We start from the raw sequence: 12,252 nt of genomic DNA, 5'->3' as shown, positions 1-12,252 counted from the left end.
GCCTTGCCCATCCACTCCTGTAATAGACCCATAGCCTCTGGCTGAGTTACTGAAGGCCTCAATTCTTGATTTAAAGACTTCAAGTTACAGAGAATCCATCGTTTACTGTAGTTCAAACCAGCAAGTGACCTGTGCCCTATGCTAAAGAGGAAGGCAACCCCCCCGCGTGCACGCACACACACACCGTCTCTGCCGATTTGACCCAGGGGAAAATTCCTTCCTGATCCCAAATATGGTGATCTTTTAGACCCTGAGCCTGGGGCCAAGATTCATCAGCCAGAAAGAATTCTCTGTAGTAACTCAGAGTCTTCTCCCACTAGTGTCTCATCACTGGCCATTGAAGATATTTGCTTCTGGCAGTCTGTACATGCCATTGCGGGCAGCCTCATCATACCACCTCTTCCATAAATTTATCAAACTCAGTCTTGAAACCAGTTAGGTTTTTTTGGTCTCTTCCTCACCTCCCACCCCACCCCACTTGGAAGGCTGTTCCAGAAATTCACTCCTCCAATGGTTAGAAACCTTCATCTAATTTCAAGTCAAAACTTGTTGATGGTCAGTTTATATCCATTTGTTCTTGTGTCCACATTGATGCTTAGTTAAATAATTCCTCTCCCTCCTGGTATTCATTCCTCTAATACATTTATAGAGAGCAATTGCATCTCCCTTCAGCCTTCTTTGGTTAGGCTAAATAAGCTGGGCTCTTTGAGTCTCATCTCATAAGACAGGTTTTCCATTCCTCTGATCATCCTAGTAGCCCTTCTCTGCACTTGTTCCAGTTTGAATTCATCTTTCTTAAACATGGGATTGCACACAATATTCTATATGAGGTCTCACCAGTGCCTTGTAGAAGGGTACTAACACTTCCCCATCTCTCTAATGGAAATACTTTGCCTGATGCATCCCAGAACTGCATTAGCCTTTTTCACAGCCATACCACATTGGCAGCTCATAGTCATCCTGTAATCAACCAATAAACCCAGATCTTTCTCCTCCTATGTTGCTTCTAACTGATAAATCCCATCGCATAGCAAAAATTCTTGTTTGTAACTAAATGCATGACTTTGGCACTTTGCACTATTAAATTTCATCCCATTTCTATTACTCCAGTGTGACGTACCCTTCTGGTGTTGTCTGGACTGGTAATCTGCTAGGTCACTCCAATCCTTGACTGTGGGAGCCAGCCTGACCCTGCTCTGCTGTGAGAACCCCCACTCCTGGGCTGTTCATGCACAGCCTCTGGCATGTACGATGCTCCCAGCTACTTGCAACTGAATGGCAGTAGCCAATATCTCCAGTCCCAGACACAACCCAATGAATCTCCATCTTGCGGTGTCCAGTAATGCTCGCTGGATGCTGCAAGCTTATATGAGTTCATCAGTTTAACAAAGAAATTGATATGTATCAAGCTTGTTATCCCAAGGGGAGTCTCTGACACACTTCAAAACAAATGCACTGCTTCAGGTAGAATAAACAAACCTGAAGTTAAACAAAAGATGTATTAACTACAAAGATAAATTTTAAGTGGTTATAAGTCAAAGCATAAAAGTCAGATTTGATCAAATGAAATAAAAGAAAAATGCATTCTAAGCTGATTTTAACACTTCCAATGCCCTTACAAACTTAGGCCTGGTCTACAATACAATTTTAGGTCGAATTTAGCAGCAGTACCTCGATTTAAGCCTGGACCCATCCACACGACAAAGCCCTTTTTTTTTTTTTTTTTTTTTTTTTGACTTAAAAGGCTCTTTAAATTGATATCTTTACTCCACCTCTGACAAGGGGATTAGCACTGAAATCAGCCTTGACGGATCGAATTTGGAGTAGTGTGGACGCAATTTGACAGTATTGGCCTCCGGGAGCTTTCCCAGAGTGCTCCATTGTGACCGCTCTGGACAGCGCTCTCAACTCAGATGCACTGGCCAGGTAGACAGGAAAAGGTCCATGAACTTTTGAATCTCATTTCCTGTTTGGCCAGCATGGCAAGGTGCAGGTTAGTGCAGATCTCATCAGCAGAGGTGACCATGGTGGAGTCCCAGGATCACAAAAGAGCTCCAGCATGGACTGAACGGGAGATATGGGATCTGTTTGCCATATGGGGAGATGAATCCCTGCTAGCTGAACTTTGTTCCAGTAAACAAAATGCCAAAACATTAGAAAAAGTCTCAAAGGGCATGAAGGACAGAGGCCATAACAGGGACACTAAGCAGTGCCTCGTGAAAATTAAGGAGCTAAGGCAAGCATACACAAAAACCAGAGAGACAAATGACTGCTCCAGATCAGAGCCCTGAACATGCCGCTTTTATGATGAGCTGTATGCCACCACTACCCCAACCCTGTGCTTTGACTCCGTCAATGGAGAATCACACAACAGGGAAGCGGGTTTTGGGGACGAGGAAGATGATGAAGAGATTGAAGATAGCTCACAGCAAGGAAGAGGAGAAACTGGTTTCCCCAACAGCCAAGATATGTTTTTCAACCTGGACCTGGAGCCAGTAACCCCCGAACCCACTCAAGGCGTGCTCCTGGACCCTGAAGGCAGAGAATGGACCTCTGGGGAGTGTACCTTTGTAAATGTTATACATGGTTTAAAAGCGAGCATGTTTAATGATTAATTTGCCCTGAAGAACTTGGATGCATTTGCGGCCAGTACAGCTAATGGAAAAGTCTGTTAATGTGTATGGGGATGGAGCAGAAATCCTCCAGGGACATCTCCATAAAGCTGTCCTGGATGTACTCCCAAAGCCTTTGCAAAAGGTTTCTGGGGAGGGCAGCCTTATTCCGTCCGCCATGGTAGGACACTTTACCACGCCAGGCCACTAGCACGTAGTCAGGAATCATTGAATAACAAAGCATGGCAGTGTATGGTCCCGGTGTTTGCTGGCATTCAAACAGCAGCCGTTCTTTATCTCGCTGTGTTATCCTCAGGAGAGTGATAATCATTCATGGTCACCTGGTTGAAATGGGGTGCTTTTATTAAGAGGACATTCAGAGGTGCCCGTTCCTGCTCCGCTGTTTGGCTGTGGCTGAATGGAAATGTTCCCCCCTGTTAGCCACATGGTGGGGGGAGGGGTGAAGCGTGAGTGATCTCTTACACCAAACCGGCAGGCCCTCACTACAAGAGGCAAAATGCAATGTTGTAAAAAAAGCACTTGTGCTGTGTAATGTGAACAGCAAGGTTTAACATGAAAGAGTCTGCCCATTGTTCTCTAAAATGTGCCTTTTTAACTACCACTCTCCCTTTTCCTTCACCAGCTACAAATGTTTCTCCTTCGCAGAGGCTGGTGAAGATTAGAAGGTGAAAAAAAACACACTTGGGGTGAAATGTTCTGAGCTCCTGCTGTCCTCCCACACTGACAGAGCACAGCAGAATGCGTGGAGGCTGACAATGCCACAGTGCAGGAAAGCACAATATGAACACGAGGAGAGGTGGCGGGCTGGAGAGAGTAAGTGGTGGGCTGAAGATGAGAGGTAGCATCAGCTTGCTGACAGAAGGCAAGAGTCGATGCTCAGGCTGCTGGAAGATCAAACTCATATGCTCCAGCATATGGTTGAGCTGCAGGAAACACAGCAGGAACACAGACTGTCGCTACAGCCCTTGTCTAACTAACAGCTCTCCTCCCCAAGTTCCATTGCCTCCTCACCCAGACGCCCAAGAACGCGGTGGTGGGGCTTCTGGCCACTCAGCCACTCCACCCCAGAGGATTGCCCAAGCAACAGAAGGCTGGCCTTCAATACGTTTTATAGTTTTTAAGTTTTAAAGTGCAATGTGGCCTTGTCCTTCCCTCCCCCCCAACCCCATGTCCCTTGTGATCCACCGGTGCTTGCACCAGCATTGAAAAGTACCCCTTTTCATTTATGTACTCACTGGCTTGGTGCTCCGGTGTCAAGAAAGAGATATGGGTTCTGTCTTTCATCCCACCACAGTTAGGGAATCCCATTGTAGCAAACCCATCCACTATAACGTGCAGGGCCGGCTTTAGGCCGATTCAGCTGATTCCCAGGAATCGGGCCCCGCGCCTAAGAGGGCCTCACGCCTTAGGCGCCTTTTTAATATTTTTTTTTTATTTACCCTGGCTGCGGTCTGCTCCAAGATCTTCCATGGCCCCACTCCCTTGACCAAAGCACTGGCGGGAGTGCGGCTGCCCCACAGCCACGCTCTCCCAGCTGGAGCTCCAGCTGGAGCGCGGCAAGCCCCGCGGCCCTGGCTAGAGCTCCAGCTGGAGCGCGGCAAGCCCCGCGGCCCCGGCTAGAGCTCCAGCTGGAGTGTGGCAAGCCCCCGGCCCCGCTCTCTTGGCTGGAGCTCTGGCCAGAGCACGGCAAGCTGCCCCATGGCCTCAGCTGAAGCTCCGGCCGGAGCATGGCAAGCCCCCGTGGCCCCACTCTCCTGGCTGGAGCTCTGGGCCCTTTAAATAGCCCCCAGAGTCCTGGGGTAGCGGGGGACTCTGGGGGCTATTTAAAAGGCCAGGGCTCCAGCTGCCTCTGCCACTCTGGTCCTTTAAATAGCCGCCAGAGCCCTGCCGCCCCCATGCATTCCCCAGGGCTCCCGCGGCTATTTAAAAGGTCCGGGGCGGGGTAGAAGCAGGGGAGCCCCGGGCCCTTTAAATAGCTCCCAGAGCCCTGGAATAGTGGGGGGCTTGGGGGCTATTTAAAGGGCCAGGGCTCCAGCTGCCTCTGCTGCACCCCCTGCCCTGCCTGCACCAGCCCTGCCCCCCCGCCTGCAGCCAGCTCTGCACCCCCTGCCCGCAGCCAGCCCCTGCCAAACCCCCTGCCCTGTCTCCAGCCAACTCCTGCCACACACCCCTGCGGCCCTGCCCAAAGCCAGCCAGCCACATACGCCCCTGCCCGCACTAGCCCTGCACACCCTGCCCTGCCCTCCCTGCCCACACCCAGCTCCGCATCCCCTGCCGCACTCCCCTGCCTGAAGCCAGCCAGTCCTGCACTCCTCTGTCTCCAGCCCTACCAACTCCTGCTGCATCCTCCTGCGGCCCTGCCTGAAGCCAGCCTGCCCCACACCTCCCCGTCTCCAGCCAGTCCCACACCCCTTGCCCTGCCTGCAGCCAGACCCTACCTCCAGTTAGCCCCTGCCCTACCTCCAACTAGCCCCATGTCCACCGGTGCCCTGCAGTTCCCAGGCAGTAACCCTGCACACCTGATTCAATGAGGGGAGCAAGGAGCAGCTGGAATCCACACGTGCACAACCCCAGGGAGTGGCGGGGACCCACACATGTGAAACGGCAGTCATTAATAACCAATCAACAGCATATATGATGCAATGTACATAATATATAATTGTATTATTTATATAGTTATGGAAAGTAAATAATACATGGAAGAAATGAAAGGCTTTTTTTTTTTTTTTTTTTTACACTTTTTTTTTTTAGTGATCTCCGCCAGGGCCCAGCTGAAAATGTTCGAATTGGGCCCCGCACTTCCTAAAGCCGGCCCTGATAATCTGTGTGGTGTTTACAGTGCTCATAATTGCCGAGGTGATCTGAGCGGGCTCCATGATCCTAGTGCTATGGCGTCTGGTCTAAAAAAAGCCATGAAACAATTGTCTGCTCTGATGGAGGGAAGGGTGACTGATGACATGGCTTACAGGGAATTAAAGTACACAAAGTGGGGGGCTTTGCATCAAGGAGAAACACAAACAACTGTCACACAGAATGGCCCCCTCAAGGATCTAACTCAAAACCCTGGGTTTAGCAGGCCATTGATTTCACAGAGGGGGGGAGGAAGCAAATGAATACAAAACAAATTGGGTCTATTTCTTGTTTTGATCCACTCCATCTATCTTTTACATCTTTAGGGTGGCAGCAAACAGTGCATTACAACTGCTAGCCATCGTCATCTCCTGGATGTTCAGCAGAAGATGGGAGTGACTCAGCCAGGTCATTCCTATGACTGCCCAGGCGACTCTGACCTCACCACGGTCTGTTAAAAGAGCACTCAGGAATACGATGATGACGGCCATCAGTCATAACGCACTGTCTACTGCCAAAAGGCAATGAGCTGCTGCTGTATAGCAATGCAGTCCCACGTCTGCTAGCACCCAGGAGACTTATGGCGATGGTGAGCTGTGCGGGCTCAATGCTTGCCATGGTATAGCATCTTCACAGGTAATCTAAGAGAAAAGGCAAGAAACGATTGTCTGCTGTTGCTTTCACAGAGGGAGGGATGGAGTGTGGGGGCTTGATGATATGTACCCAGAATCACCTGCGACACTGCTTTTGCCCCATCAGGCATTGGGATCTCAACCCAGAATTCCAATGGGTGGTGGAGACTACAGGAACTGTGGGATAGCTACCCACAATGCAGTGCTCCAGAAGTCGATGCTAGCCTCGGTACTGTGGACACAGTCCACTGACTTAATGCACTTAGAGCATTTTTTGTGGGGACACATAATAGACTGTATAAAAATGATTTCTGAAAAACCGACTTCTATAAATTCGACCTAATTTCATAGTGTAGACATACCCTTAGATGCTTCTCACTACAGGCTGGCTGGCTGTCTTCAGCCAGGCTCTCCCCTTTGATCAGTGCTTCAGTTGCTTGGTGTAGTGTTTGTAGATGGAGGTGGAAGAGAAAGGAAGAGCATGGCAAATGTCTCTCCTCTTTACGATGTTCTTTCTTCTCTCTCTCCCCCTCCCCGCCCCAGAGTCAGGTGAGCATTACCTCATCGCAGTTCCAAACTAACCAAAGGAAGTTGGTGACCCACTCAAGAGTACAACAGATCCTTTGTTGTTGCCTAGGCCAGCATCCTTTGTTCCTGTGAGGCTGGGCTGGTGAGGTGTGAACTGCCTCTCTGCTCTCGGAGAGTTTTTGTCTAGACTTATTTTAAGCCATGAGGATACATTTGCAGTCTCATAACTACATACATGAAATTATAACCTACAGCATTACTCTAACATCACTGTAACAACAATGCTCAGTGCATCATGAGCCTTCCAAAGACATTTGACATGACAAACTTTGCACTGGATACCACACAATCATTTTACAAGGATGAACATGGGGGTGCTGGGTGTTCCCCCAAGGTACAGAGGTACAGATTTCAGTAAGGCATTTGATATAGATTCACGTGGGACATTACATCCAGTTTTCCAGACTGTCCAGATATTCTTGTATGATATTCTGATCCTCCTTTGTAATGGCAATACCTCCCAACTTTGTGTCATCCGCAAATTTTATTAGCACACTCCCATTTATTTGTGCCAAGGCCATTAATAAAAATATTAAATAAGACTGGTCCCGAGACTGATCCCTGAAGAACTACACTTGTAACCTTCTCCTTTCAGGATGACCTGTTGTTTCTCTCCCCCTAAACCAGTTCTTTAACCAACTTTCAATTCTTATATTAATTCTCATTTTCTCCAATTTAATTCATAATTTCCCATGTGGAACTATATCAAATGCCTTACTGAAATGCAGGTAGATTAGATCAACTGCATTTTCTTTGTCTAAAAAAAATCAGTTCTCTTCTCAAAGAAAGAGATCAGGTTGGTCTGGTACAACCTACCTTTTGTAAAACCATGTTGTATTTTATCCCAGTTGACATTTACCTCTATGTCCTTAACTACTTTCTCTTCCAAATTTGTTCTAAGACCTTGTATACAGTATGTCTATTTCCACCTTCCAAACCAAAATGCCAGCTACTTGGCAATTTCATGTATATCCTGGAAATAAATCTAAAATAATTGATAACTAACATGGAATCAGTAAATGTTACTCAATAAATACAAATACAACAAAACAGTTTTTGCATGCGGCTAAAGGATACATACATGCTATCTGTGGAATTGTGACTGATCATCAGGCAAACAAACACACAGTTACATTGACCTCTTCTGTGCTAACATTCTGCCACTCAGGAGTTCAAGACACACTGAATTCTAATCCTCACTCTTCCAGTGATACATGTATCTGTGATTTAGGGCCAGTTACTTCATGTTTCTGTCTCAGTTTCTCCTGTTTGGCTCATAGGGATGTTATGAAGCTTAATTAGATAATATATGCACAGTGTCTTGAACGCATAAACACTATATAAATGTTAAGCAATAATTAACTATAAATCATACAGTGTATGCACAGCAGTAAATGTAATTGAAATACAAGGATATTCAGCATATTGCCATGGGCTATAAAAAAAATGAACTTGTTTCATCAGGCATGTGCTTCTTGTTTTATTTTTCAGTCCTTATTTAGGAAAAACTTCTATTGTATCTGATGGGAATTATGCCTGAGTAGAGAAGACAGTATGGGATCCTAAAAAAGCAGCAAAGAGTCCTGTGGCACCTTATAGACAAACAGACATTTTGGAGCATGAGCTTTCGCGGGTGAATACCCACTTTGTCGGATGCATCTGACGAAGTGGATATTCACCCACGAAAGCTCATGCTCCAAAATGTCTGTTTGTCTATAAGGTGCCACAGGACTCTTTGCTGCTTTTACAGATTCAGACTAACATGGCTACCCCTCTGATATGAGATCTTAAATGTCTATATAGCACAAAAGGGCTAATTTACATCTCACCATATCTAACACAGAATTCAGAACAGGGAGAATGTTTTCAATGTTTTTTTTTAAATTGCCTTCCACATATAGCATGAACTTTAAAAAGTAGAAATAAAAATGACAAGTTATTAGTTTTGTTTGCACTCAAGCTCAAAGAAAAGCTGCACGTACCTTTGAATAAATAACACTTCATAAGTTATGAAATTATACAGTGTTGGAATGAAGAAAAGCATTGATTCCTATATTTGCCAAAGGGTAGATAGAAAGAACAAAAAAGAGATTTGCCAAGTATTCAACAGAAATACTTCAAATTATGTCGATTTTATCTGCAGGATTATCTCAACATTAGATGTATTTATTTATTGTTTAACAGAATGACAGTCTAGCCTTCTACACAGAGAGAGAGAGAGAGAGAACAAACAATCTAATTTAAAATAAAGTATATTTAGATTATACATTTTTGGGCAGAGACCATATTTTGTTCTGTATTTGTACAGTGCCTAGCACAATGGGATCCTGGTCCAGGAGTGGGGCTCCTAGATACTACCACAATAACAAACAATAATAGAAACATGTAGCTACATTTTTTACACAAAAAACAAACCAAACAAAAAATTCCTTGTTTGGCTGAATCAAATTCAATGAGAAGAAAGATAGTGGTATTTCCACAAGGCACAAGGTATGTCTACACAGCATTTGGGAGTGAGCAGGAACAAGCAACCCAAGCTGAGTGAGCCGACTTGCAATAGTGGGGCTCATGCTAGTGCTTTAAAATAGCTATGTAGACAGTGCTTTGAAGTCACAACTCGGACTGGAGTTTAGTCTCCAAAGCCCACCCCACTTCCTAGACTTCAAAGTCTGAGTTCCAGCCCGGGCCCCAACTTCAAAGCACTGTCTACACAGCTAGGTCAGAGCACTAGCTCAAGCCCTGGCCTATCAACCCAACCCTTTGCTCCAAAATGTGGTATAGACGTACCCATAGATTTAACTATTGTTATCCAGAAATTTTACCATAATTACTGTAGGCAAGATGTGACATTTTCATGGTTCTGTCAATAAAGCAAAAAGCTATTTTATTTCAAGCAATAAACATTATCACACATTCACTGAAACGTATATGTATGTCTCAAGGTTTATGTGAAGTGTAACAATACAGCAAAGCATTTGTAAAAAGTCAAAGTGGAGAAAAAAATATCAAGCTTGGTTTATATGTTATTTCTCAGTTTATACACTATATGACCTTGGTGCATATCATTTGAATCAGGAGCCAGAAGTATTTCCTTGATAGGTATTCCAACTATAAACTAAAGCCTCCTTCCTGAATCATATCCTGACATGAGGGGTATCTCCTTTTTGTTTCTAATATATAGTAATTCCATTATTGTATTTTAGGTTGGCAGGTTATGAAGCTTTAGCTGTGGTCAGTAGCGGATTAGCCACTGGGCCAATGGGGCCTGTGCCCACAGGCCCTGGCCAATTGGGAAACTCCAGAAAAGTGGGAGCCCCTGCACCCTGACCTGCTCTGCATGCCTGCCTGCCACTCCTGCCGTAGATCTACTGTATTTCTGATTATCTAACTGTACTGGTCCCTGGAAAACATCCTGATTCAGAGAGAATTCTTCCTTACATTGCCTTATCTGTCTAAATATCTGGCATCACATTCTTCCCTCCTAAGAGAATGCAAACCTTACATAAGTTATCAAGCTTGTTTACTCAAATGGGGCAACTTATGGTATGTTAAGTGCCCCTCAATGTAAGGGCTGCAAGATCAGGACCTCAGGAAGCATACAGGAGAAATGCACTAATTCTCAGTTGAGAATAGTTTATCTGTACTCAGTTCTTTCTATTCTTCAGTGGCCCGCCAGGAACAAAAGGGTTTTATGTCAAATGACAGCATTTCTAATATTGCTGGGAAAAATAAGAATACCTCCCTTCACTTGAGAAAATCAATCAGTAAGAAGTATTATTGACACAATATTGTTATCACCCATTAACTTTCAAGGAATCTTTTTTAAGTGCTGGAAACTGTTGAGTTCTTCATAATGACTGTGTGACAACTAAAGGTGGAACAGAACTTGTGTGGGCTTACCCAAAGAAGCACAGCTCTGCTTTGTGGTTGGTGGGGCAGAAGAGGAAGAAGGTCAGAAACTGCTGCAAAAGGTGCTTGGTGGTTAACTTTGCAGGAATGACTCACCTCCCCACCTCCATCCCCCAGGAATGTGCATAAAGGTACGAAATCTAGGTGGAGCAAGTTTCTATGTGAAAGTAGTGAGGAAGCCAGCACCCACCCTCCCTCCCATAGTAGCCAGCAAGTGGAGCTGAATGGCAGGCTGGGTTTGGACCTGCTGTGGGCATTTTGCTAGTCGCCCCTTTTAAAGGGGGGCTGGGAAGGAATTTTTCCCACACCATCAAAATTGGCTTTGGTGAAGTGTGGTTTTTTTGCTTTCCTCACAGCAGGTGTGAGGATGGACCTTTTCAGTAGAAACTAAAGCTTTAATTTTGAACTAGTTAAATCTTAATGTTTAGGAAGAAAAGACATCAACAAATGAATTGTATATTTCAATAGCATCTTCAGCATTTCCAGGTATTTCTCCAAAAAAAGAAAGTTGGTTAAAAACTTATCATTAAAAGGAATGGTTTTATCTGAGCAGTTTCAACCTTAATTATTCAGAGTTTTGAAATGTCAATTTATTATTGAATTACCAAAATAAATGGTAAACAAAATTCAACTGCACAGAAGACAGTTGCAAAACACCCACTGACTTCAGTGGGAGAAAAATCAGATTCAACTGTTTAAATATAAGAAAAGCAAACTATTCCATTTTCTGGAACACTTGAGGTCTGCAGGGTGTTCCAAGTTACATTTTTTAAATATATGTCAGTATTTTGGTTAGTTCCGCAAGACTGAAATTTTAACTTAGCAGAAGAACAAACTCTTCACATAAATTCTTACACTGATCATAAGAGATAAAGGAAAGAAAAGAATCTCTACACTTTTATGTTTAGAGTTATAACAGACATTGCAGAAGTAGAAGAGAGTACTTTTGAAAAAAATTGAACACACTGGGAATTTTGTCATTGACTTCAATGTGGGCAAAGATGGACTCTGTGCGTTCAAGAGGACTAATCAAAATGCTGAAATTACAACTATTCAGACAGAATCGAAGTACTTGAGAGAGAGACTAGAACTGATGTTTTGGAATATGGCACTCTAAGGTTACCACAAAAACTATTAGCCAAAGACAGACTGACCAGCAGGTTAGCTAACACTAGTTAGTTGGTCACAGAGACTTTTGTGAAGTGTTGTTGGAAACCGATACACCCACACAAAATATAGTAGGGCATATCTCAGCAACCTATATTATATCTTAGATATAAAGAAAAATTGGGAATCAGTATTCCATGCATCTGACAAAGTGGGTATTCACCCGTGAAAGCTCATGCTCCAAAATGTCTGTTAGTCTATAAGGTGCCACAGGATTCTTTGCTGCTTTTACAGATCCAGACTAATACGGCTACCCCTCTGATACAGTATTCCCATGGTATGAACAATAACTTTTCACATGTCTAAATAAGTTTTTTTTCCCCTAAAAGGAAACACTGATAAAGTTTGTCTCTGGCCTAATATAATTAGTGCTATATTTTATCACCTAGGAATTAAATATCTGAAAGTGTACAGGGATAAGAAGAATACATTGGCCAGGTATGTGAGATAGATTAGTGTATGTCTGTGTGTGT

At 44.4% G+C, this 12,252-nt stretch overlaps 1 pseudogene; it reads left to right on the top strand.

The window, feature by feature from the left end:
• Window positions 1-2,024: 2,024 nt before the first annotated feature.
• LOC142047370 (uncharacterized) lies at window positions 2,025-3,761 on the top strand (annotated as a pseudogene).
• The last annotated feature ends 8,491 nt before the right edge of the window (window positions 3,762-12,252 follow it).

The sequence above is a fragment of the Chelonoidis abingdonii genome, chromosome 10, assembly GCF_003597395.2.
Source record: "Chelonoidis abingdonii isolate Lonesome George chromosome 10, CheloAbing_2.0, whole genome shotgun sequence".
In the NCBI taxonomy this organism is placed as follows: Eukaryota; Metazoa; Chordata; order Testudines; family Testudinidae; genus Chelonoidis; species Chelonoidis abingdonii.
This window is presented reverse-complemented; position numbering and strand designations above follow the sequence as displayed.